This window comes from Sycon ciliatum, chromosome 8 (genome assembly GCF_964019385.1).
Source record: "Sycon ciliatum chromosome 8, ocSycCili1.1, whole genome shotgun sequence".
Lineage (NCBI taxonomy): Eukaryota > Metazoa > Porifera > Calcarea > Leucosolenida > Sycettidae > Sycon > Sycon ciliatum.
The window spans coordinates 21,298,002-21,319,940 of record NC_088650.1 but is presented as its reverse complement, the minus strand read 5'-3'; the positions used below and the strand labels follow the sequence as shown (position 1 = coordinate 21,319,940).

At 48.5% G+C, this 21,939-nt stretch overlaps 3 long non-coding RNA genes across 3 annotated transcripts; all 3 read right to left on the bottom strand.

Annotated features, from left to right (window-relative positions):
- Nucleotides 1–1,105: 1,105 nt before the first annotated feature.
- Nucleotides 1,106–3,675, bottom strand: LOC135823837 (uncharacterized). Its single transcript, XR_010554775.1, has 3 exons — nt 3,583–3,675; nt 3,216–3,273; nt 1,106–1,730 (listed from the first exon to the last, which is right to left on the bottom strand). It is a non-coding gene; the product is annotated as an uncharacterized LOC135823837 (long non-coding RNA).
- A 304-nt stretch (nt 3,676–3,979) lies between these two features.
- Nucleotides 3,980–5,084, bottom strand: LOC135822287 (uncharacterized). Its single transcript, XR_010554467.1, has 3 exons — nt 5,052–5,084; nt 4,316–4,373; nt 3,980–4,007 (listed from the first exon to the last, which is right to left on the bottom strand). It is a non-coding gene; the product is annotated as an uncharacterized LOC135822287 (long non-coding RNA).
- A 7,748-nt stretch (nt 5,085–12,832) lies between these two features.
- On the bottom strand, nt 12,833–13,701 carry LOC135823424 (uncharacterized). Its single transcript, XR_010554699.1, has 3 exons — nt 13,642–13,701; nt 13,275–13,332; nt 12,833–12,966 (listed from the first exon to the last, which is right to left on the bottom strand). It is a non-coding gene; the product is annotated as an uncharacterized LOC135823424 (long non-coding RNA).
- Between the last annotated feature and the right edge of the window lie 8,238 nt (nt 13,702–21,939).

The following is a 21,939-nucleotide window of genomic DNA, read 5'->3' as shown; positions in this document are numbered from 1 at the left end:
AGCAAGTGTTTTCTTCTTGGCCTGCTGATGTCTGAACTCTTGCTGGTTTTTTTTTCTGCATGAGGGAGGAATGTCTGAACTCTTGTTGTTTCTGCATGAGGGAGGAGAAACAAGCCTGGAGAAGAAAATCTAAAATGAATATCTGAACTCTTGTTGTTTCTTTTTCTGCATGAGGGAGGAATGTCTGAACTCTTGTTGTTTCTGCATGAGGGAGGAGAAACAAGCCTGGAGAAGAAAATCTAAAATCTAAATTTCTGGCCATCCCAAACCCGACCACCATCCCCTCCTGGAATGATTACTTTTATAGCCTATCCTGGCACTGCACTTCACACTTGAAATGACTGGCCAACCGCCCTCGGCCAATCAGAGAGCAGCAAGTGTTTGCTTCTTAGATTTTCTTCTCTAGGCGGGCCTGTTTCTCCTTCCTCACGCAGAAAGCTGATGGCTGAACTCCTGTTGTTTCTGCGTGAGAAAGGAGAAACAAGCCTAGAGAAGAATGCTGATGGCTGAACTCCTGTTGTTTCTGCGTGAGAAAGGAGAAACAAGCCTAGAGAAGAATGCTGATGGCTGAACTCCTGTTGTTTCTGCGTGAGAAAGGAGAAACAAGCCTAGAGAAGAATGCTGATGGCTGAACTCCTGTTGTTTCTGCGTGAGAAAGGAGAAACAAGCCTAGAGAAGAAAATCTAAAATTCTGGCCATCCCAAACCCCGACCACCATCCCCTCCTGGAATGATTACTTTTATAGCCTATCCTGGCACACTGCACTTCACACCTGAAATGACTGGCCAACCGCCCTCGGCCAATCAGAGAGCAGCAAGTGTTTGCTCTTGGCTTGCTGATGGCTGAACTCTTGTTGTTTCTGCATGAGGAAGGAGAAACAAGCAGGAAAATTCTACCGGAGAAGAAAATCTTAGAAGTCTCTTCTCCGGCTTGCTGATTGATCTCTGTCTCCCCCCCCCCCCCTCTCTCTCTCTCTCTCCATTTACAAAAGGAGTAAATTTTGACAAAATCTATCTCCGAATTGGAATATTTGAACAGGCGCTGATTCTGTTTATTGCCATCTTTTAAAATCTATCTCCACTAATCTATCTCACCGTGCTGGACATGGCAATCTTGGCTGAGGTATCGAAAAGTTGGAAACTCAGATTTACAAGGTTTTGTCTAGACTTTCCCGTTAGCAACAGTAAATAGCGTGCACCAAGGTCATTAGAAATCTCCATACATAAAGTACACTACATTGGCACCAGCAATGCAATGCAGTATATAATCCAGTGGAGTGCGGGCCAGCGGATTTTGTCCCGTGACCAAAGCAGTCGAGTGTGCACATCTTTAGCAGCCCGGCAGTATATTATTCATAGGAGTGAAGTACAAGTTCCATTATAATCGAACAGGCCACCCATCCCAATACAATGAAGTGCTGGTCATATTTCGCTATACCAGACACAATGTATCTGCACAGTAACACAAAGCGTATGTATATTCTAAAATGCAAAGCAGTGTGCGTGCGGAGTGTTCTTTTAAGAGGGCACGAGTCATTGTAATCTCCAGGTACCTTGTCAACTCTTCCTTATAGAAACATGTTCAGTTGTAATTGAAGCTGGTCGAGGTCCTGTTCATTTGGCTCCCGGTCTGCAGGGTTGTGGTTGGAAATTCTTTGCACAGCCTTTTGCTTGTATTCATCATTGCCCAACTTTCATCACCACAACTATAGTGTCTCAGCTGGCCTCCTCCTGAGAAAAACGAGAGTAACGAACAAGAAAATACACCCGTGCATACACACATGCATGCAATAGTGCACACACTTATACACACACACACACACACACACATACACCAACACACACACACACACACACACACACACACACACACACACACACACACACACACACACACATATACACACACACATATACAAACATACATGTACACACACATTTTGTAATTGTACTTGCTCACTTCCATGACTGGTCACATGGGTCTCCCCGGCAGAGGGGAGAGAGATGAAAAAGGAATCTTGGAAAGATGTCTCAATTGGCTATTAAACTGCTTAACGGCCGACACCCCCTGAATTCGTCAAACTCTTGGTGAACTTGACTTGTACTGGGTGGAAAATATTCCACTTCTGGGCTCGCCACACCTCAGTATGTGGGTGAGGACAAGGTGCAGAACCAGGGTTGACGGCATTAGGGCATCCGTCCCGGGATCCAATTGCAGTTACCACTGCCCCCGGTGACGGTAATACTTACTTACTTACACACCAACACCCACACAAACACCATGTACAATGTACCATGCATACAACCGTCGCAAGAGAAGCACGCAAATCTGCAAATGCACTGGATGTGCTCCCACAGATTTTCTCTTATAGCAACGATAGCAACGATAGCGAACAAGACACACACACACACACACACACACACACACCATTGGACAATTGGACGCCCATCGCCGGAGGCGATGATAGCGATGCTACGGCAGAAGCCATAGCAGCTTGTGCTGGGATTGCACCATTCAACAGCTTGCACGGCTGAAGAATTGACCGCCACTATTCAGCCTGGTCTACACCACACAGCTATGAAGTGGCTTTTTCTGGCCAGTGAATCCCTACACACACACCTCAGACCTCAGACTTGCCCATCGCGGAAGCGATGATAGCGAACAGCTATGTTAGGCATAGCAACTTGTACTGGGATTACACCACACACACACACACACACACACACACACACACACACACACACACACACACACACACACATATACACACACACACACACACACACACGCACACACCAAACATGGCAATGAGCTACACATATCTTCCTATTACAGTAGAGTCGCGTGTCCAAGAATGTTGTTTCCAAGGGGTTAGTCTGGGGCATTCTTATTTTGTTGGGTAATCTGGCTGCGTTCTTATAGCACGTTCTAGGAAACAATTCGTACTGGATCATATCTATCCCAAAAGCCGCCGGAAAATCAACACCGCCATTCTTAACTTAGGGCTGTGGCGTTCACAGCATTTCATGCAGGACGTTCTAGGGCTCGACGTTCTTCATTGCGCGACTCTACTGTACTTCACTGTACTCTACTGTACTAAAATTACCTAATGCCCAAATCAATGCGATCACTCACATCACAACCGGGTCATGTTATAGAGAGGTACATTGAAAGTGACACGCGGGCACAAATGGTCAAAAGCGACAATTTCTCACCTTTCTTCCCGTTCAAAACTCAACAACTGACCATCGCCACCCTCATCTTGTTGTGTAGCTGGACATAGGGAAGTACACCAAGAAAAAATGCCACATTTCAATAAACAACTCGCCCAGGGCTGCTGAATGCTGAAAAGAACCAATCTCCCAGTTTTGGGCCTTTCTGCCCATGATTCTTCACTTTGCGACTAAACTATTCACAGCAGTGCCAAATTTTCGACGCCACTGAATGCGGGTGCGAGCGGCCCACTAGCAAACCAAAAATCAAATCGATGCGACCATTCACATCACAGCCGGGTCATGTTATAGAGAGGTACGTTGAAAGTGACATGTGGGCACAAATAGTCAAAAAGCGACAATTTCTCACCTTTCTGCCCGTTCGAAGCTCAACAACTGACCATCGCCACCCTCATCTTGTTGTGTAGCTGGACATAGGGAAGTGCACCAAGAAAAAATGCCACATTTCAATAAACAACTCGCCCAGGGCTGCTGAATGCTGAAAAGAACCAATCTCCCAGTTTTGGGCCTTTCTGCCCATGATTCTTCACTTTGCGACTAAACTATTCACAGCAGTGCCAAATTTTCGGCGCCACTGAATGCGGGTGCGAGCGGCCCACTAGCAAACCAAAAATCAAATCAATGCGACCATTCACATCACAGCCGGGTCATGTTATAGAGAGGTACGTTGAAAGTGACATGTGGGCACAAATAGTCAAAAAGCGACAATTTCTCACCTTTCTGCCCGTTCGAAGCTCAACAACTGACCATCGCCACCCTCATTTTGTTGTGTAGCTGGACATAGGGAAGTGCACCAAGAAAAATGCCACATTTCTATAAATAACTCGCCCAGGGCTGCTGAATGCTGAAAAGAACCAATCTCCCAGTTTTGGGCCTTTCTGCCCATGATTATTCACTTTCCGACTAAACTACTCACAGCAGTGCCAAATTTTCGGCGCCACTGAATGCGGGTGCGAGCAGCCCACTAGCAAACCAAAAATCAAATCGATGCGACCATTCACATCACAGCCGGGTCATAATATAGAGAGGTACGTTGAAAGTGACATGTGGGCACAAATAGTCAAAAAGCGACAATTTCTCACCTTTCTGCCCGTTTGAAGCTCAACAACTGACCATTGCCACCCTCATCTTGTTGTGTAGCTGGACATAGGGAAGTCCACCAAGAAAAAATGCCACATTTCAATAAACAACTCGCCCAGGGCTGCTGAATGCTGAAAAAAACCAAACTCCCAGTTTTGGACTTTTTTTGCCCGTGATTTTTCACTTTGTGACTAAACTATTCACAGCAATGCAAAATTTTCGGGGTCCCTGAATGCGGGTGCCAGCGCCCTACAAGCAAACAAAAACTAAAATCAATGCGACCCCTCACATCACAGCCGGGTCAAGTTATAGAGAGGTACGTTGAAAGTGACACCCGGGCACAAATGGTCAAAAAGCGACAATTTCTCACTATTCTGCCCGTTTGAAGCTCAACAACTGACCATTGCCAACCTCATCTTGTTGTGGAGCTGGACATAGGGAAGTGCAGCAAGAAAAAATGCCACATTTCAATAAACAACTCGCCCAGGGCTGCTGAATGCTAAAAAAAAAACAATCTCCCAGTTTTGGATCTTTTTGCCCGTGATTCTCCACTTTGCGACTAAATTATTCACAGCAGTGCAAAATTTTCGACGTCCCTGAATGCGGGTGCCAGCGCCCTACAAGCAAACAAAAACTAAAATCAATGCGACCACTCACATCACAGCCGGGTCATGTTATACAGAGGTACGTTGAAAGTGACACGTGGGCACAAATGTTCAAAAAGCGACAATTTCTCACCTTTCTGCTCGTTCGAAGCTCAACAACTGACCATCGCCACCCTCATTTTGTTGTGTAGCTGGATATAGGGAAGTGCAGCAAGAAAAATGCCACATTTCAATAAACAACTCGCCTAGTGCTGCTAAATGCTGAAAAGAAACAATCTCCCAGTCTTGGGCCTTTTTGCCCGTGATTCTTCATTTTCCGGCTAAACTATTCACAGCAATGCCAAATTTTTGGCGTCACTGAATGCGGGTGCCAGCGGCCTACAAGCAAACCAAAAATCAAATCAATGCGACCACTCACATCGCAGCCGGGTCATGTTATACAGAGGTACGTTGAAAGTGACACGTGGGCACAAATGTTCAAAAAGCGACAATTTCTCACCGTTCTGCCCGTTCGAAGCTCAACAACTGACCATCGCCACCCTCATCTTGTTGTGTAGCTGGATATAGGGAAGTGCACCAAGAAAAAATGCCACATTTCAATAAACAACTCGCCCAGGGCTGCTGAATGCTGAAAAGAAACAATCTCCCAGTTTTGGCCTTTTTTGCCCGTGATTCTTCACTTTGCGACTAAACTATTCACAGCAATGCCAAATTTTTGGCGTCAATGAATGCGGGTGCCAGCGGCCAACAAGCAAACCAAAACTAAAATCAATGCGACCACTCACATCACAGCCGGGTCATGTTATAGAGAGGTACGTTGAAAGTGACACGCAGGCACAAATGGTCAAAAAGCAACAATTTCTCACCTTTCTACCCGCTCGAAACTCTAGAACTGACCAATGCTACCCTCAACGTGTTGTATAACTGGACATAGGGAAGTGCGCCAAAAATAATGCCACATTTCAATAAACAACGCGCCCAGGGCTGCTGAATGCTGAAAAGAACCAATCTCCCAGTTTTGGGCCTTTTGCCCGTGATTCATCACTTTTGCGACTAAACTATTCACAGCAGTGCCAAATTTTCGGTGTCACTGAATGCTGGTGCCAGCGGCCTACACGCAAACCAACAATTTAATTATCACTCCCCCCCCCCCCCTCACGTGCCCGCGGACTCCTGCATATACACTCACACAATAACCACACAACTGTTTGGGGATAGCGCGCTTCTTGTATTATGCCAAACTTGACACACTGAGTCCAGCTTGACTCAGCTGAGTCCCTAACTGCTATTTACTGCTCTAACATGAAGCCGTGCCTGGAAGAAGGGAAAGAGCGAAAAAAGAAAAAAAATTCTGGCCTTCTGCAAGCAATAGCAAGTAATGAGTGGCGGCTGTGTAAAGTCGCACAACCATGAAGTCGACCGGGTGATGGTGAGTGTCTGGCACACATCTTGCTCTGCTGCTCCACCCGCGCATACCTGATATGGTGGTGCGCTTACGGGCGGGCTGCCTGGGCCCCAGATGCCTCCCTGATGCGCCACAGGGTGCAGTCGAAGCACCTGTATCACTTCGGTGATCCAAATGCGAATGCAGCCTTGCCGGTCACCCGCCGGCCTGCCGCCTACACGACCAGCCTGAGACTGGCCCTGCCGCATTTGGCGCTTCTAAACTCTGCAATCCGGTAGACAGCTCACTGGGCTGCCAAATACGTGACTGGCTTGAGGACAGTTCCATACTGCACGGCAGGGCTCCCAGCTCAGGTCGCACGCCGTAGCGGCGTGAGCTGGGCGCGGTGAGGGTTGGTGATAACTACAGTTTCCTCCTTCCTCCTCCGGAAACTTCCATTCAATGCGACTACTCACATCACAGCCGGATCATGTTATAGAGAGGTACGTTGAAAGTGACACGTGGGCACAAATGGTCAAAAAGCGACAATTTCTCACCTTTCTGCCCGTTCGAAGCTCAACAACTGACCATCGCCACCCTCATCTTGTTGTGTAGCTGGACATAGGGAAGTGCACCAAGAAAAAATGCCACATTTCAATAAACAACTCGCCCAGGGCTGCTGAATGCTGAAAAGAACCAATCTCCCAGTCTTGGGCCTTTTTGCCCGTGATTCTTCGCTTTGCGACTAAATTATTCACAGCAGTGCCAAATTTTCGGCGTCACTGAATGCGGGTGCCAGCGGCCTACAAGCAAACGAAGAATAAAATCAATGCGACCACTCACATCACGGCCGGGTCATGTGATGGAGAGGTACGTTGAAATTGATACGAGGCCACAAATGGTCAAAAAGCGACAATTTCTCACCTTTCTGCCGGTTCGAAGCTCAACAACTGACCATCGCCACCCTCATCTTGTTGTGTAGCTGGACGTAGGGAAGTGCACAAAGAAAAAATGCCACATTTCAATAAACAACTCGCCCAGGGCTGCTGAATGCTGAAATGAACCAATCTCCCAGTCTTGGGTCTTTTTGCCCGTGATTCTCCACTTTGCGACTAAATTATTCACAGCAGTGCAAAATTTTCGGCGTCACTAAATGCGGATGCCAGCGGCCGACAAGCAAACGAAGAATAAAATCAATGCGACCACTCACATCACGGCCGGGTCATGTTATGGAGAGGTACGTTTGAAAGTAGGGGTCAAACGGGTGTACCTTTAACCCTTTCCATGCCGGGGCCCCTTTTCTCCAATCGGCCGGCTGTCCAGTGCACTGACTCTCTTGGTGAGTTTGCGCGCACAGCTCTGAATGGAATTTATTCCCATTTCACTCCACCATGATGGATTTTCATCATCCTGGGCTCGTTGGAAAGATCAGGACCAAGCGAATCCATCATGGTAGATCTCAGCAACATAGACACAACAGGGCCACTTCCACCTCCTCTCCGAACTACTCCACCGTGCCTCGGAACGGCACAACTCAATCTCACGTTCTTGTTCGGCATCTTGCCCAAATAATTCAACCGATTTTCACCATTCGAACTGCGCTGCAAAGCTGAGATCCAAGCGCTTCATTTGATGTCCATCACGCATGCGTCGTGCAAAAGGGAAATCCCCTAGCACGCTCCAAAAAACTGCGAAGTCATGAACAAAAAAAATCGTGTTCGATCCGGCCCGTGATTTTGGTGTTCATCCTGTCGCCGCTCAGTGATTCTTTATCCCATCGCGACGCACATTATATCCACGGAAAGATGAGCTCAAGACCTTTCCAACGGTGTATTGATTGTTGCGATGCGTTTATGTTTCACAGAGTTACGATAGTTTGTACACTAGTCTATGCACTGCAATGTAACGTGCGCACTACGAGGACGAGATATCTCGTCCTTGGCCAATCGCGTGGGGGTCTGTAGGACGAGTTATCTCGTCCTTGGCACTGAAAGGGTTAACTAACGAACGGGTAATTTTCTTAACGGGCGGGTTAACAGGCACCCTTTAGCAGCCATATTATTTTTTTGCGCATTTCTCACATAAATCATGATTAATTTTAAATTTGTATATTCTCAGGTTGTATTTTGATACTACATTATGATTCGTGTATCATAATATTATTATGGCAATGAAGGTTCCAAATGAATGTCATCCGTGCATTTGCCCATGTACATAACTTCACAGGCAGTAACTTACAATCGTACATGATGGTCCTACAAGCTACATGTATTTTGATACATGTACGCAAATCAGCTGCAGATCGATGTGATTCAAGCCATGCAAGGCGTTGCATTCAGAAGATGTTCGCACCCATAGCTAGCTGGGGTGCCTGACACAGCTGATGTGCTGCTGGCCAGCTAGCTGCTAGTGCTAGCTTGTTGAACTCGTGAAATGAATCTTCACAAACCCGTAATCTTGTATGCAATATTTCAAACTACTTTTCAGCTCGTCGATTGAAGGAACAAACTACAACCATGAGTATCATACATGTAGCTACCACCTACGGACATCACCGTGTGTGACACTCCGACTGGTCCCTCAGCCTGGTGACACTAGTTCATCAAGTACTGTGGCAGGTTCGATGTTGGAGAACCATCGTAACTTTCTAGTTACTAGTACTCAGCTGCCACCTTGAACGAGTTTCAAGTCTTGCATTTTCTCACATCACAATCAAAAAACTCCAGTACGAGGATTTTTACTTGTACTAGAGTGGAAAGAACAACTGTCAAGTCTGTCTCTCAGCCTGCTCCTGCCTGATAAAGTCGAAAGCGGGAATGCACAGGAAAAAGGAAAAGAGTATCCGCACTCCTATTTTGAGTCTTGGAATACGATAGGATCACCTTTTTTCTTTTCTTTTTTTACAAACGGGTACCCTTTTACTAACGGTACCTGAGATTAACGCGCGGGTACCCGGTACACCCGTTTGACCCCTAGTTGAAAGTGACACGTGGACACAAATAGTCAAAAAGCGACAATTTCTCACCTTTCTGCCCGTTCGAAGCTCAACAACTGACCATCGCCACCCTGATCTTGTTGTATAGCTGGACATAGGGAAGTGCACCAAGAAAAAATGCCACATTTCAATAAACAACTCACCCAAGGCTGGTGAATGCTGAAAAGAACCAATCTCCCAGTTTTGGGTCTTTTTGCTCGTGATTCTTCACTTTGCGACTAAACTATTCATAGTAGTGACAAGTTTTCAGTGTCACTGAATGCGGGTGCCAGCGGTCTGCAAGCAAACCAAAAATCAAATCAATGCGACCACTCACATCACAGCTGGGTCATGTTATAGAGAGGTACGTTGAAAGTGACACGTGGGCACAAATGGTCAAAAAGCGACAATTTCTCACCTCTCTGCCCGTTCGAAGCTCAACAACCGACCATTATCACCGTCATCTTTTTGTGTAGCTGGACATAGGGAAGTGCACCAAGAAAAAATGCCACATTTCAATAAACAACTCGCCCAGGGCTGCTGAATGCTGAAATGAACCAATCTCCCAGTCTTGGGTCTTTTTGCCCGTGATTCTCCACTTTGCGACTAAATTATTCACAGCAGTGCAAAATTTTCGGCGTCACTAAATGCGGATGCCAGCGGCCGACAAGCAAACGAAGAATAAAATCAATGCGACCACTCACATCACGGCCGGGTCATGTTATGGAGAGGTACGTTTGAAAGTAGGGGTCAAACGGGTGTACCTTTAACCCTTTCCATGCCGGGGCCCCTTTTCTCCAATCGGCCGGCTGTCCAGTGCACTGACTCTCTTGGTGAGTTTGCGCGCACAGCTCTGAATGGAATTTATTCCCATTTCACTCCACCATGATGGATTTTCATCATCCTGGGCTCGTTGGAAAGATCAGGACCAAGCGAATCCATCATGGTAGATCTCAGCAACATAGACACAACAGGGCCACTTCCACCTCCTCTCCGAACTACTCCACCGTGCCTCGGAACGGCACAACTCAATCTCACGTTCTTGTTCGGCATCTTGCCCAAATAATTCAACCGATTTTCACCATTCGAACTGCGCTGCAAAGCTGAGATCCAAGCGCTTCATTTGATGTCCATCACGCATGCGTCGTGCAAAAGGGAAATCCCCTAGCACGCTCCAAAAAACTGCGAAGTCATGAACAAAAAAAATCGTGTTCGATCCGGCCCGTGATTTTGGTGTTCATCCTGTCGCCGCTCAGTGATTCTTTATCCCATCGCGACGCACATTATATCCACGGAAAGATGAGCTCAAGACCTTTCCAACGGTGTATTGATTGTTGCGATGCGTTTATGTTTCACAGAGTTACGATAGTTTGTACACTAGTCTATGCACTGCAATGTAACGTGCGCACTACGAGGACGAGATATCTCGTCCTTGGCCAATCGCGTGGGGGTCTGTAGGACGAGTTATCTCGTCCTTGGCACTGAAAGGGTTAACTAACGAACGGGTAATTTTCTTAACGGGCGGGTTAACAGGCACCCTTTAGCAGCCATATTATTTTTTTGCGCATTTCTCACATAAATCATGATTAATTTTAAATTTGTATATTCTCAGGTTGTATTTTGATACTACATTATGATTCGTGTATCATAATATTATTATGGCAATGAAGGTTCCAAATGAATGTCATCCGTGCATTTGCCCATGTACATAACTTCACAGGCAGTAACTTACAATCGTACATGATGGTCCTACAAGCTACATGTATTTTGATACATGTACGCAAATCAGCTGCAGATCGATGTGATTCAAGCCATGCAAGGCGTTGCATTCAGAAGATGTTCGCACCCATAGCTAGCTGGGGTGCCTGACACAGCTGATGTGCTGCTGGCCAGCTAGCTGCTAGTGCTAGCTTGTTGAACTCGTGAAATGAATCTTCACAAACCCGTAATCTTGTATGCAATATTTCAAACTACTTTTCAGCTCGTCGATTGAAGGAACAAACTACAACCATGAGTATCATACATGTAGCTACCACCTACGGACATCACCGTGTGTGACACTCCGACTGGTCCCTCAGCCTGGTGACACTAGTTCATCAAGTACTGTGGCAGGTTCGATGTTGGAGAACCATCGTAACTTTCTAGTTACTAGTACTCAGCTGCCACCTTGAACGAGTTTCAAGTCTTGCATTTTCTCACATCACAATCAAAAAACTCCAGTACGAGGATTTTTACTTGTACTAGAGTGGAAAGAACAACTGTCAAGTCTGTCTCTCAGCCTGCTCCTGCCTGATAAAGTCGAAAGCGGGAATGCACAGGAAAAAGGAAAAGAGTATCCGCACTCCTATTTTGAGTCTTGGAATACGATAGGATCACCTTTTTTCTTTTCTTTTTTTACAAACGGGTACCCTTTTACTAACGGTACCTGAGATTAACGCGCGGGTACCCGGTACACCCGTTTGACCCCTAGTTGAAAGTGACACGTGGACACAAATAGTCAAAAAGCGACAATTTCTCACCTTTCTGCCCGTTCGAAGCTCAACAACTGACCATCGCCACCCTGATCTTGTTGTATAGCTGGACATAGGGAAGTGCACCAAGAAAAAATGCCACATTTCAATAAACAACTCACCCAAGGCTGGTGAATGCTGAAAAGAACCAATCTCCCAGTTTTGGGTCTTTTTGCTCGTGATTCTTCACTTTGCGACTAAACTATTCATAGTAGTGACAAGTTTTCAGTGTCACTGAATGCGGGTGCCAGCGGTCTGCAAGCAAACCAAAAATCAAATCAATGCGACCACTCACATCACAGCTGGGTCATGTTATAGAGAGGTACGTTGAAAGTGACACGTGGGCACAAATGGTCAAAAAGCGACAATTTCTCACCTCTCTGCCCGTTCGAAGCTCAACAACCGACCATTATCACCGTCATCTTTTTGTGTAGCTGGACATAGGGAAGTGCACCAAGAAAAAAGGCCACATTTCAATAAACAACGCGCCCAGGGCTGCTGAATGCTGAAAAGAACCAATCTCCCAGTCTTGGGCCTTTTTGCCCGTGATTCTTCACTTTGCGACTAAACTTTTCACAGCAATGCCAAATTTTCGGCGTCACTGAATGCGAATGCCGGCGGCCTACAAGCAAACCAAAAATAAAATTAATGCAACCATTCACATCACGGCCGGGTCATGTTATGGAGAGGTAACGTTGATAGTGACACGTGGACAGAAATGGTTAAAAAGCGACAATTTCTCACCTTTCTGCCCATTAGAAACTCAAGAAATGACCACTGAATGATCGCCACCCTCATCTTGTTGTATGGCTGGACATAGGGAAGTGCACCAAGAAAAAATGCCACATTTCAATAAACAACTCGCCCAGGGCTGCTGAATGCTGAAAAGAAACAAACACCCAGTTTTGGGCTTTTTGCCCGTGATTCTTTACTTTGCGACTAAACTATTCACAGCAGTGCCAAATTTTTGGCGTCACTGAATGCGGGTGCCAGCGGCCTACAAGCAAAACAAAAATCACATCAATGCGACCACTCACATCATAGCTCGGTCATGTTATAGAGAGGTACGTTGAAAGTGACACGTGGGCACAAATGGTCAAAAAGTGACAATTTCCAAGTCACCTTTCTGCCCGTTCGAAGCTCAACAACTGACCATCGCCACCCTCATCTTGTTGTGTAGCTGGACATAGGGAAGTGCACCAAGAAAAAAAGGCCACATTTCAATAAACAACTCGCCCAGGGCTGCTGAATGCTGAAAAGAACCAATCTCCCAGTCTTGGGCCTTTTTGCCCGTGATTCTTCGCTTTGCGACTAAATTATTCACAGCAGTGCCAAATGTTCGGCGTCACGAATGCGGGTGCCAGCGGCCTACAAGCAAACGAAGAATAAAATCAATGCGACCACTCACATCACGGCCGGGTCATGTTATGGAGAGGTACGTTGAAGGGACCCGTGGAGACAAACAGTCAAGAAGCGACAATGTCTCACCTTTCTGCCCGTTCGAAACTCTAGAACTGACCATCGCCACCCTCATCTTGTTGTATAGCTGGACGTAGGGAAGTGCACCAAGAAAAAATGCCACATTTCAATAAACAACTCGCCCAGGGCTGTTGAATGCTGAAAAGAACCAATCTCCCAGTTTTGGGCCTTTTTGCCCATGATTATTCACTTTGCGACTAAACTGTTCACAGCAGTGCCAAATTTTCGGCGTCACTGAATGCGGGTGCCAGCGGCCTACAAGCAAACCAAAAATCAAATCAATGCGACCACTCACATCACGGCCGGGTCATGTTATGGAGAGGTACGTTGAAAGTGACACGTGGACACAAATGGTCAAAAAGCAACAATTTCTCACCTTTCTGCCCGTTTGAAGCTCAACAACTGACCATCGCCACCCTCAACTTGTTGTATAGCTGAAAAAAGGAAAGTGCACCAAGAAAAAATGCCACATTTCAATAAAAAACTCGCCCAGGGCTGCTGAAAGCTGAACAGAACCCATCTGGGTCCCAGTCTTGGGCCTTTTTGCCCGTGATTCTTCACTTTACGACTAAACTATTCACAGCAGTGCCAAATTTTTGGCGTCACTGAATGCGGGTGCCAGCGGCCTTCAAGCAAACCAAAAATCAAATCAATGCGACCACTCACATCACAGCTGGGTCATGTTATAGAGAGGTACGTTGAAAGTGACACGTGGGTACAAATGTTCAAAAAGCGACAATTTCTCCCCTTTCTGCCCGTTCGAAGCTCAACAACTGACCATCGCCACCCTGATCTTGTTGTGTAGCTGGACATAGGGAAGTGAACCCAGAAAAATGCCACATTTCATTAAACAACTCGCCCAGGGCTGCAGAAAACTGCAAAGAAACAATCTCCCAGTTTTGGGCCTTTTTGCCCGTGATTCTTGACTTTGCGACTAAGCTATTCACAGGATTGCCTAATGTTCCGCGTCGCTAAATGCGGGTGCCAGGTGCCTGCAAGCAAACCAAAAATCAAATCAATGCGACCACTCACATCACAGCTGGGTCATGTTATACACAAAAATCAAATCAATGCGACCACTCACATCACACCTGGGTCATGTTATAGAGAGGTACGTTGAAAGTGACACTTTTTTTTTTTTTTTTTTTTTTACTATTGAACACTCACTGCGTGATGAACTAAAATGAGGAGAAGAACTCGACACAATGGTACATATCCAGCAGGACGGAGTGGGTGGGACCTGTGAAGCTCAGCCGACCAAGGGTCTCGGCATCACAGCTGCACATGTGCACCAAAGGAAACAAAAACACCACCAAGGACGCTACCCAACGTGCAGCTGGAGCCTGGAATGGGCAGAGCACACTCTCTCGCCCTCACAAGGAAGTCCCAGGTCGCAGCACGGATGAAAATCAGGCTGCATCAGCTTGCTCATCAGAATCTGAGGAACTCCCATTACCTGACTTCAACCAATCACCGCCCAGACCGTTCAACCTACAACAAGATTCGCAAACACAGCTCCAGCTGCCAGCTAAGGCAATTGGTGACCTCGCACAGTCAATGTCACAAGGCCGGCTCACCAAGTCCGGCAGCGACTCTGACACGGACTCAGACGGTTTTCAAGTGCATAGCTCCAAACGCCCTCGAAGCAGTGTCACACCTGAAAGACCTTGCCGGGCCACTGCCAATGCACCCAGAAACAAGAAGAAATTGAAAAAGGGCAAACCCAGACAGTCCTAGGTGAGTGCAAGATATCCACTCATACAGAACGGAACGTGTTGTACTGTAATAATACCCTTGCACTTACACCATTTTCGCCTTCTTGCACAATATTATACTTTTGTCCTATGTCTTCTTTCGGCTCCAGCATGTTGTATTTCTTTACCTAATTTTCCTAGGAATGAGTTTTTTAACATTTAATGCTAGGAGCTTGTGCAACAAAATGGACGAGCTCATACCCACTATCACACGCATCACGCCCACACTAATTGCTGTCTGCGAAACATGGGCAAACCCCATGGAGCCAGACTCATTCTATGACATTCCAGATTACACACTCTACAGACAGGACAGAACAGAAACGATGGGTGGAGGTGTTGCTTTATACATACATGCCCCTACCTGCCACAAACGCCTAACAACAGTCGTCATGCCAAGCTTCCAGTCACTGTGGGTAGAGCTTACACTCTCAGATCGTACAGTCACCGTGGGATGCGCGTATCGACCACCAAACTCTGATCCGAATTTATTCTGCCGCGAACTTGAATTGTGTCTCGATAAATGTAACACCACAGCGCCATTCATCCTCCTCGGCGACCTAAATTCCAAGAACAGCTCTTGGTTGGATTCTGATGTCACAGACAGAGCTGGTGACGCACTTAGCTATCTTATCGATGCATATGGTTTCCATCAGCATGTAAACTTTGCCACCCACATCTGCCGAGGCTATCTAAATTCGTGCCTCGATCTAGTCATCTCCAATCTCCCTCCGGAGGAGGTCACACTTTCTTCCAGAGCACCGTTTGGGTGTTCAGATCACGTAGCAATCCAGGGAACTATCTCCATGCAGCCACCAGCAGATGAGCGTGGCAGACGTAACCTGCCACCTTGGACCTGGAACTGGAATTCAGAGAACGTTGGCGCCCTGAGAGAAGCGCTAGCGTATACTCAACTCCTGCCACCCGACATTGACTTGCCGTCATATTCGCTGACCGAACTGTGGTCGCTCTGGCGTGACACTCTGCTTCGCACCGCACACCAGTTCTGCACTCAACTCCGGTTGACTAGATCATCTGCAGTGTCTCAAAAACGCCCATGGATGACGCCTGACCTGCTAAATAATATCCGTACAAAGCACAGGTTATACAGGAAATACCTCCGGACACGGACGGCTGAAGACTGGGACCAATTCACAACTCAGCGAAACAAGACAACAACTCTTCTCCGCAGCGCCAAGTCCAAATTCGTTCATAAATCAGCCAATGCCGACAACCACTGTGACCAAACCCATACAAACCGCCCAAACCTCTACAAACTTATGAAGACCCTTCGAATTTCACCAAGAAAGGAAATGCCAGCTTTGAACCATGATGGCAGGAAGCTCACATCGAACTTAGAGCAGGCAGAAGCATTCAACAGCTTCTTCATTTCAGAAAGCAAGAAGTCCGTCTCAGTTGACAACGAGCCAGTCCCCGACATCCTTCTACCAACATCCGGCGAGAGAGAGCTTGCCCAAATCACCACCACACCCGCCGAGGTAGAACAGCTCCTAGGAGCCCTTAATCCTTGCAAAGCCCCTGGGTTTGACGACATCCCAACAAGACTCCTCAAGACCACGGCGCGTGAGCTGTCGCCGTTACTCTCCCGACTTTTCAATGAGTCATTTCGGAGAGGTGAACAACCACAGGACTGGCGTGATGCCACTGTGAGCCCACTATACAAGAAAGCCGAAAGGTCATTGGTAACAAACTACAGGCCTATATCACTTCTCAGCGTTATCAGTAAAGTGCAGGAGAGGATCGTCCACAAGCGACTCTACAAGCACGTCACACCCTTCCTCCCAGTGGATCAATCCGGTTTTCGTGCCAATGATAGCACCGAACTCCAGCTCGCCAGACTCGTGCACGAGGTTTCCGAGAGCCGAGATAAAGGTCTTTCCGTCACAGCTTGCTTTTTTGATCTCTCGAAGGCTTTCGACAGAGTCTGGCACGCCGGTCTCCTCAAGAAACTGCAACACCTCGGCCTGAAAGATACCGCCCTGCAATGGATGGTCAGCTACCTCACCCATCGCCGTCAACGTGTTCGTGTCGGCGACGCCTTCAGTGAGTGGCAAGCCATACCAGCAGGGGTGCCCCAAGGATCCGTTCTAGGCCCCCTGCTGTTCTTGATCTACACCATTGACCTGCCCTCTGCCTGCACCAACTCGAACACAAAGTGCAGCCAATTTGCAGATGACACGGCGCTCATCGCAACACACCAGAGCCGTTTGACATCGGAGTTGTCCCTGCAGTCAGCCGTTTCAGCTGCCGCAACCTGGCTGCGCAGATGGCACCTCCTCGTCAATGCCTCAAAGACCGTTACCTTGTCGTTCACACCAAACCACCAACTCAACATCACTCTTAATGGCACACACCTAAAGCAAGTCAAAGAACACCGTCACCTTGGAATCATACTACAAAACAACCTCCAATGGAACTCACATGTCACGCACATAATAAACAAATCCAAAAAACTCCTTCACCAACTTCGTAAAACACGAGGCCAACTTAACACCCCCAGCCTGCTCGTAATCTACACCGCCTACATTCGCCCGGTTATAGAGTACGGCAGTCTCGTGTTATCCAACACCACCCGCACACAGAAGGACCAATTAGAACGCGTTCAGCGACGAGCAGCCCGTATCTGCCTGCGGATCCCCCTTTTTGCACCAGTCCATCACAGCTCACTTCTTCATCATCTCCAACTCCCCACATTAGTCTCCCGGCAACTCTTACGACAGGTTACTCTTGCCCACAACATCAAGTACATCCGCGCTCCCCTTCACCTGCAACAGCCTCACCTTGCACGACCAATCACAGAGCAGCCATATGCACTACGACACATGAGAACATACACATTGAGAACATCACACACATACCGACACACCAACTCACCCATCAACCTATCCCTTCACAATTTCAACCAACTACCCCCCGACCTGCGTGAAACAAATAGCAAGCATGCGTTTAAATCAATGGCGTCTAGCCTCATTCTATCATCCATTTGCTCCTGTAGTAGCTCACACTGTACCCCATCGTGACCCCATCCCCCTGCAATGTGTTGGTTTCCTTACTTGCTAGACTGATTTTATATGATTCTGGACTGATTTGAATCATATATTATCTTCCTTATTGGCCATGGGCCATCGTGGAAATAAAGAATAATAATAATAATAAAATGGGGAGTGGAAGGGCGGGGAGGGGAGCAGGAGAGCAAGAACTCTAAGGGTAGGAAAGAGAGGAGGGGGGGGGGGGGGTAGGAAACCAAGAAACTTGTTATTCCAAGATATGAGTGCAAAAAAGTACGCAAACAAGTACAAATATAGCAGTATCAAGATCATGATGCTGAGGCGAAAGTAGAGGCTGATTGCCGTGCAGATTTGACGAAAGATTATTAGAGTTAGAATGGAGGAGAGTTAGAGAGAGATAAAGACAGATGGATTGGGAGTTTGATGAGAAGGGAGTGCTCCGAGAACATGAACAGGGTCGCACTGGCAGTAGCCTAGGGGGCGATGTCCGTGGCCAATGACCAACCCGACCGTTTCAGGTAGCGGTAGGTCTGAACCTTGAACTGCTGCATCCCTTTAGCAGACGGTGCATCGCGGAGGAGAGTGGCTGGCAGTTCATTCCAGGCCTCGATGAGGCACTCCGGGAAAGAGCGCAGCGCAACATTGCACGATCTGGCAGGTAGGGCTGTCTGGAGTTGAAGCTCGTGCGCAAGATTGGCTGCCGAGCGGCGACGTGTGGCAGGCGCGATGGCGGGTGCGATGGCTCTGGCTGGGCGTGTCGCTGCAAGAGCTGGCGGGCTTGCGATGTAATGGAGCTTGTACAGAGTTGTGAGGCCGGCCACACGGCGCCGCAGGGACAGAGTGTCCATTGCAGCCCCTGTCCCAATCAGGGTGAGGGCACGATGCTGGACTCGGTCCAGCTGTGAGAGATGGGTAGCCGCAGCTCCCATCCATACAAGTGGACAGTACTCCATTAGAGGCCGAATGAACCCCCGGTATGCTGTGGCCCGGCCCGGTGGGTCCAGGACGTGGCACGCCTTCCGGAAGAAACCAATTCGCTGTGTGGCACGCACTGCAGTTCCTCGAAGATGCTCTGAGTATGTTAGATGGGCATCAAACGTCACTCCAAGGAGCTTCAGCCGCGAGCATTCTGGGACCGCTAAGCCGTTGAACATGATGGGTGGTGTCTCCCAGGGTCTGCGGTGGCGGGACACAGTCATGGCCTGTGATTTCGTTGGCTCAAAAGTGACGCGCCACTGAGCACCCCATTCAGCAAGTGCATCCACACCAGCTTGGAGGTTGCGGCACACTTCTGTCACAGCAGGTGGCGTTGGGATGTGGGCATAAAGCGTGGTGTCATCTGCGTAAACAGCCGGAGTGATCCCTTCCGGTAGGACGTCGCAGGCGTCATTCACGTACAGCAAAAACAGTGTGGGCCCAAGGATGCTCCCTTGTGGGACCCCAGCATCAATCTTGTATGGTTCTGAAGATGCTCCGCCGACTACTGCCTGCAACTTCCTGTCATACAGGTAGTCAGACAGCCAGTTGAGGAGGGGACAAGTGATGCCATATGACGCAGCCTTGTGGAGCACGCCTCGGTGTGAAACTTTGTCGAATGCTCCTGCTATGTCGACAGCCAGCACGCGGACTGCGCCACCACGGTTGACTTCGGAGACCCAGGAGTGGTTGAGAGACGTGAGAAGGTCAGATGTGCTGAGCCCCTGCCAGAATCCGTACTGGTGGATGGACAGAGCCTTTTCATGCTCAAGATGATTGATTATGGCAGTGTTGACAATCTTCTCCATGACTTTGGAGACAACAGATAACAAGGACACAGGTCGGTAGTTCTTAACAGCAGAATGAGATTGCTTCTTGTGTATCGGGACCACACGGGCTACTTTCCAGAGAGAGGGCTGGACATGACACCGAAAACAGAGTGAGAACAGCTTGGCAAGTGGTGCAGCCAAAACTTTTGAGCACTGCTTCAGAACTCTGGCAGGGATGCCATCGGGTCCAGTAGCCTTGGTTGAATCCAGCTGGCGGAGCTGGCGCTGGACTGTGGCTTCCCGAAATCGGACAGTTGTCAGGGCAGATGTACACCTAGGAGGAAGGTCAGGAAGGTCGGAGTGCTGTAGATCTTGATCACCTAGACTGCATTTGCTCGCAAAGAATTCTCCAAAGCAAGTAGCCTTTTCCTGGTTGGTGACATATTCTCTACCCTGGGCATTGCGTAGGACAGGGATAGACGAGCTGCGGCCAGAGCCTGCAGCTTGCTTCAGGAGTGACCACCATTGCTTGTTTCGCAGTGATCCATGTTTGAGCCGATCTCGGATGCGGGCAGATTCTGCCTGCTTTGCGAGACGAAGGCAATTGGCAGAGGCTCGGACTTTGGCATTGTAGTCAATGAGTTGCTGGTGGCAGGTGGGGTGTCTCCTGAGACGGTTCCATGCATTCTTCTTTGCCTGGGTAGCGGCTGAGCATTCCGGCGTCCACCAGGATGGATCTGTTGGTTTCGTCGAAAGTTCTTTGTGTGGAATGAAGTGATTCATGCCTTCCATGACAACAGCGGTTACTGATCTGCACGACGCCTCGGGGTCTTCTGATATATCCCAGTTTGCTGTTGAGTAGAAGTGCCGAAGCCGGCCCCAGTCTGCCTGAGCATACCTCCAAACGCGCCGTTTAGTCGGTGGTTCGCGGAGTGGGGTGGCATCAAAAGTGGCCACAACGGTGGCATGGTCTGATGCTCCAATGGGGTCCAGTACATTTACCACCACTGAGGTCTCCGAGAAGTCGCTGAGTATGAGGTCCAGGGTGTTCTCACCACGTGTCGGTTGAGTAACGTGCTGGTGGAGCCCGTGGAACGCAGAGAGTTCTTCCATGTATTCACCAGCCGGTGTAGTCTTCGTGCTGCATAGCCAGCTTTCATTATGAACATTTAAATCCCCGGCTATCACGACGCTGTTCCCGAGGGATCGAGCTTGATCCATGACTGAGTCAAGATACTCAAGCAGAGAGACATCTTGTCCAGGGCACGACCCGGGTCGGTACACTGCACATACAACTACTTTCTGGCCATTGTCCAGGTGCAGGCGAAGCCAGATGACCTCATGGCCATGGCAGTTGATGTCACTCAGGTGGTCAAAGGAGAGGGAGTCCCGGACCCAGACCGCAACTCCGCCACCTTGAGCAGATCGGTCAAGTCGGAGGGGTGGGTGGAAGCCCGGCATGGAGGAGTCAGATAGTGAGGCTTTCTCCGGGGTGAGTTTAGTCTCTGTTACGATGGCGATGTCAGATCTGCTCCGTGCAACAGCATGCTGGAAGGCTCCAAACTTTGACAGCAGCCCAAAAGCATTTGTCAGCAGGAGCTTCATTACTGGGTATGTCCTTGCGCAGCTGGTGTTCATTGGTGTTTGTGTGACTGAATCGCTCCAGCTGAGGCAGCCTCTTCCTCACTGTCCCTATCGCCTCTGCTGCCCACGTTGCCGGCGCCAGCTGCACCAGATGAGCTGTCACCCTGCGGCCGTTTGCGGTGTGCCAGGCTCGAGCGTAAAGCGGTCGTGGCCAGAAGTTCGCAGCAGTGACTGTTTCTAATCCAGTGGCGTCGAGCGTCAATCGGGCTGAGACTTTCCCGTCTTCCGTGGTGTGCATGCTGCACTCATGGACTTTGACGGATTTGGCCACGGCCACAGATCGCTGCTGAGTGAACTCTGTCACTCGTTCCTCTGTGCAATCCGCGTGCAGATTTCCCACATACACGACTGCCTTCCTTGTTTGGTGGGGTTCTTTGGATACTAGTTTCCACGATTCATCAGCGATTGGGTCGAACGATGTTTTCTGGGGCTTGACCGGAGGGCGCCCAACAGTCTGAAAACTTTCGTCTTCCTCGCTCGAGATCTCACGATCACTGCCAGT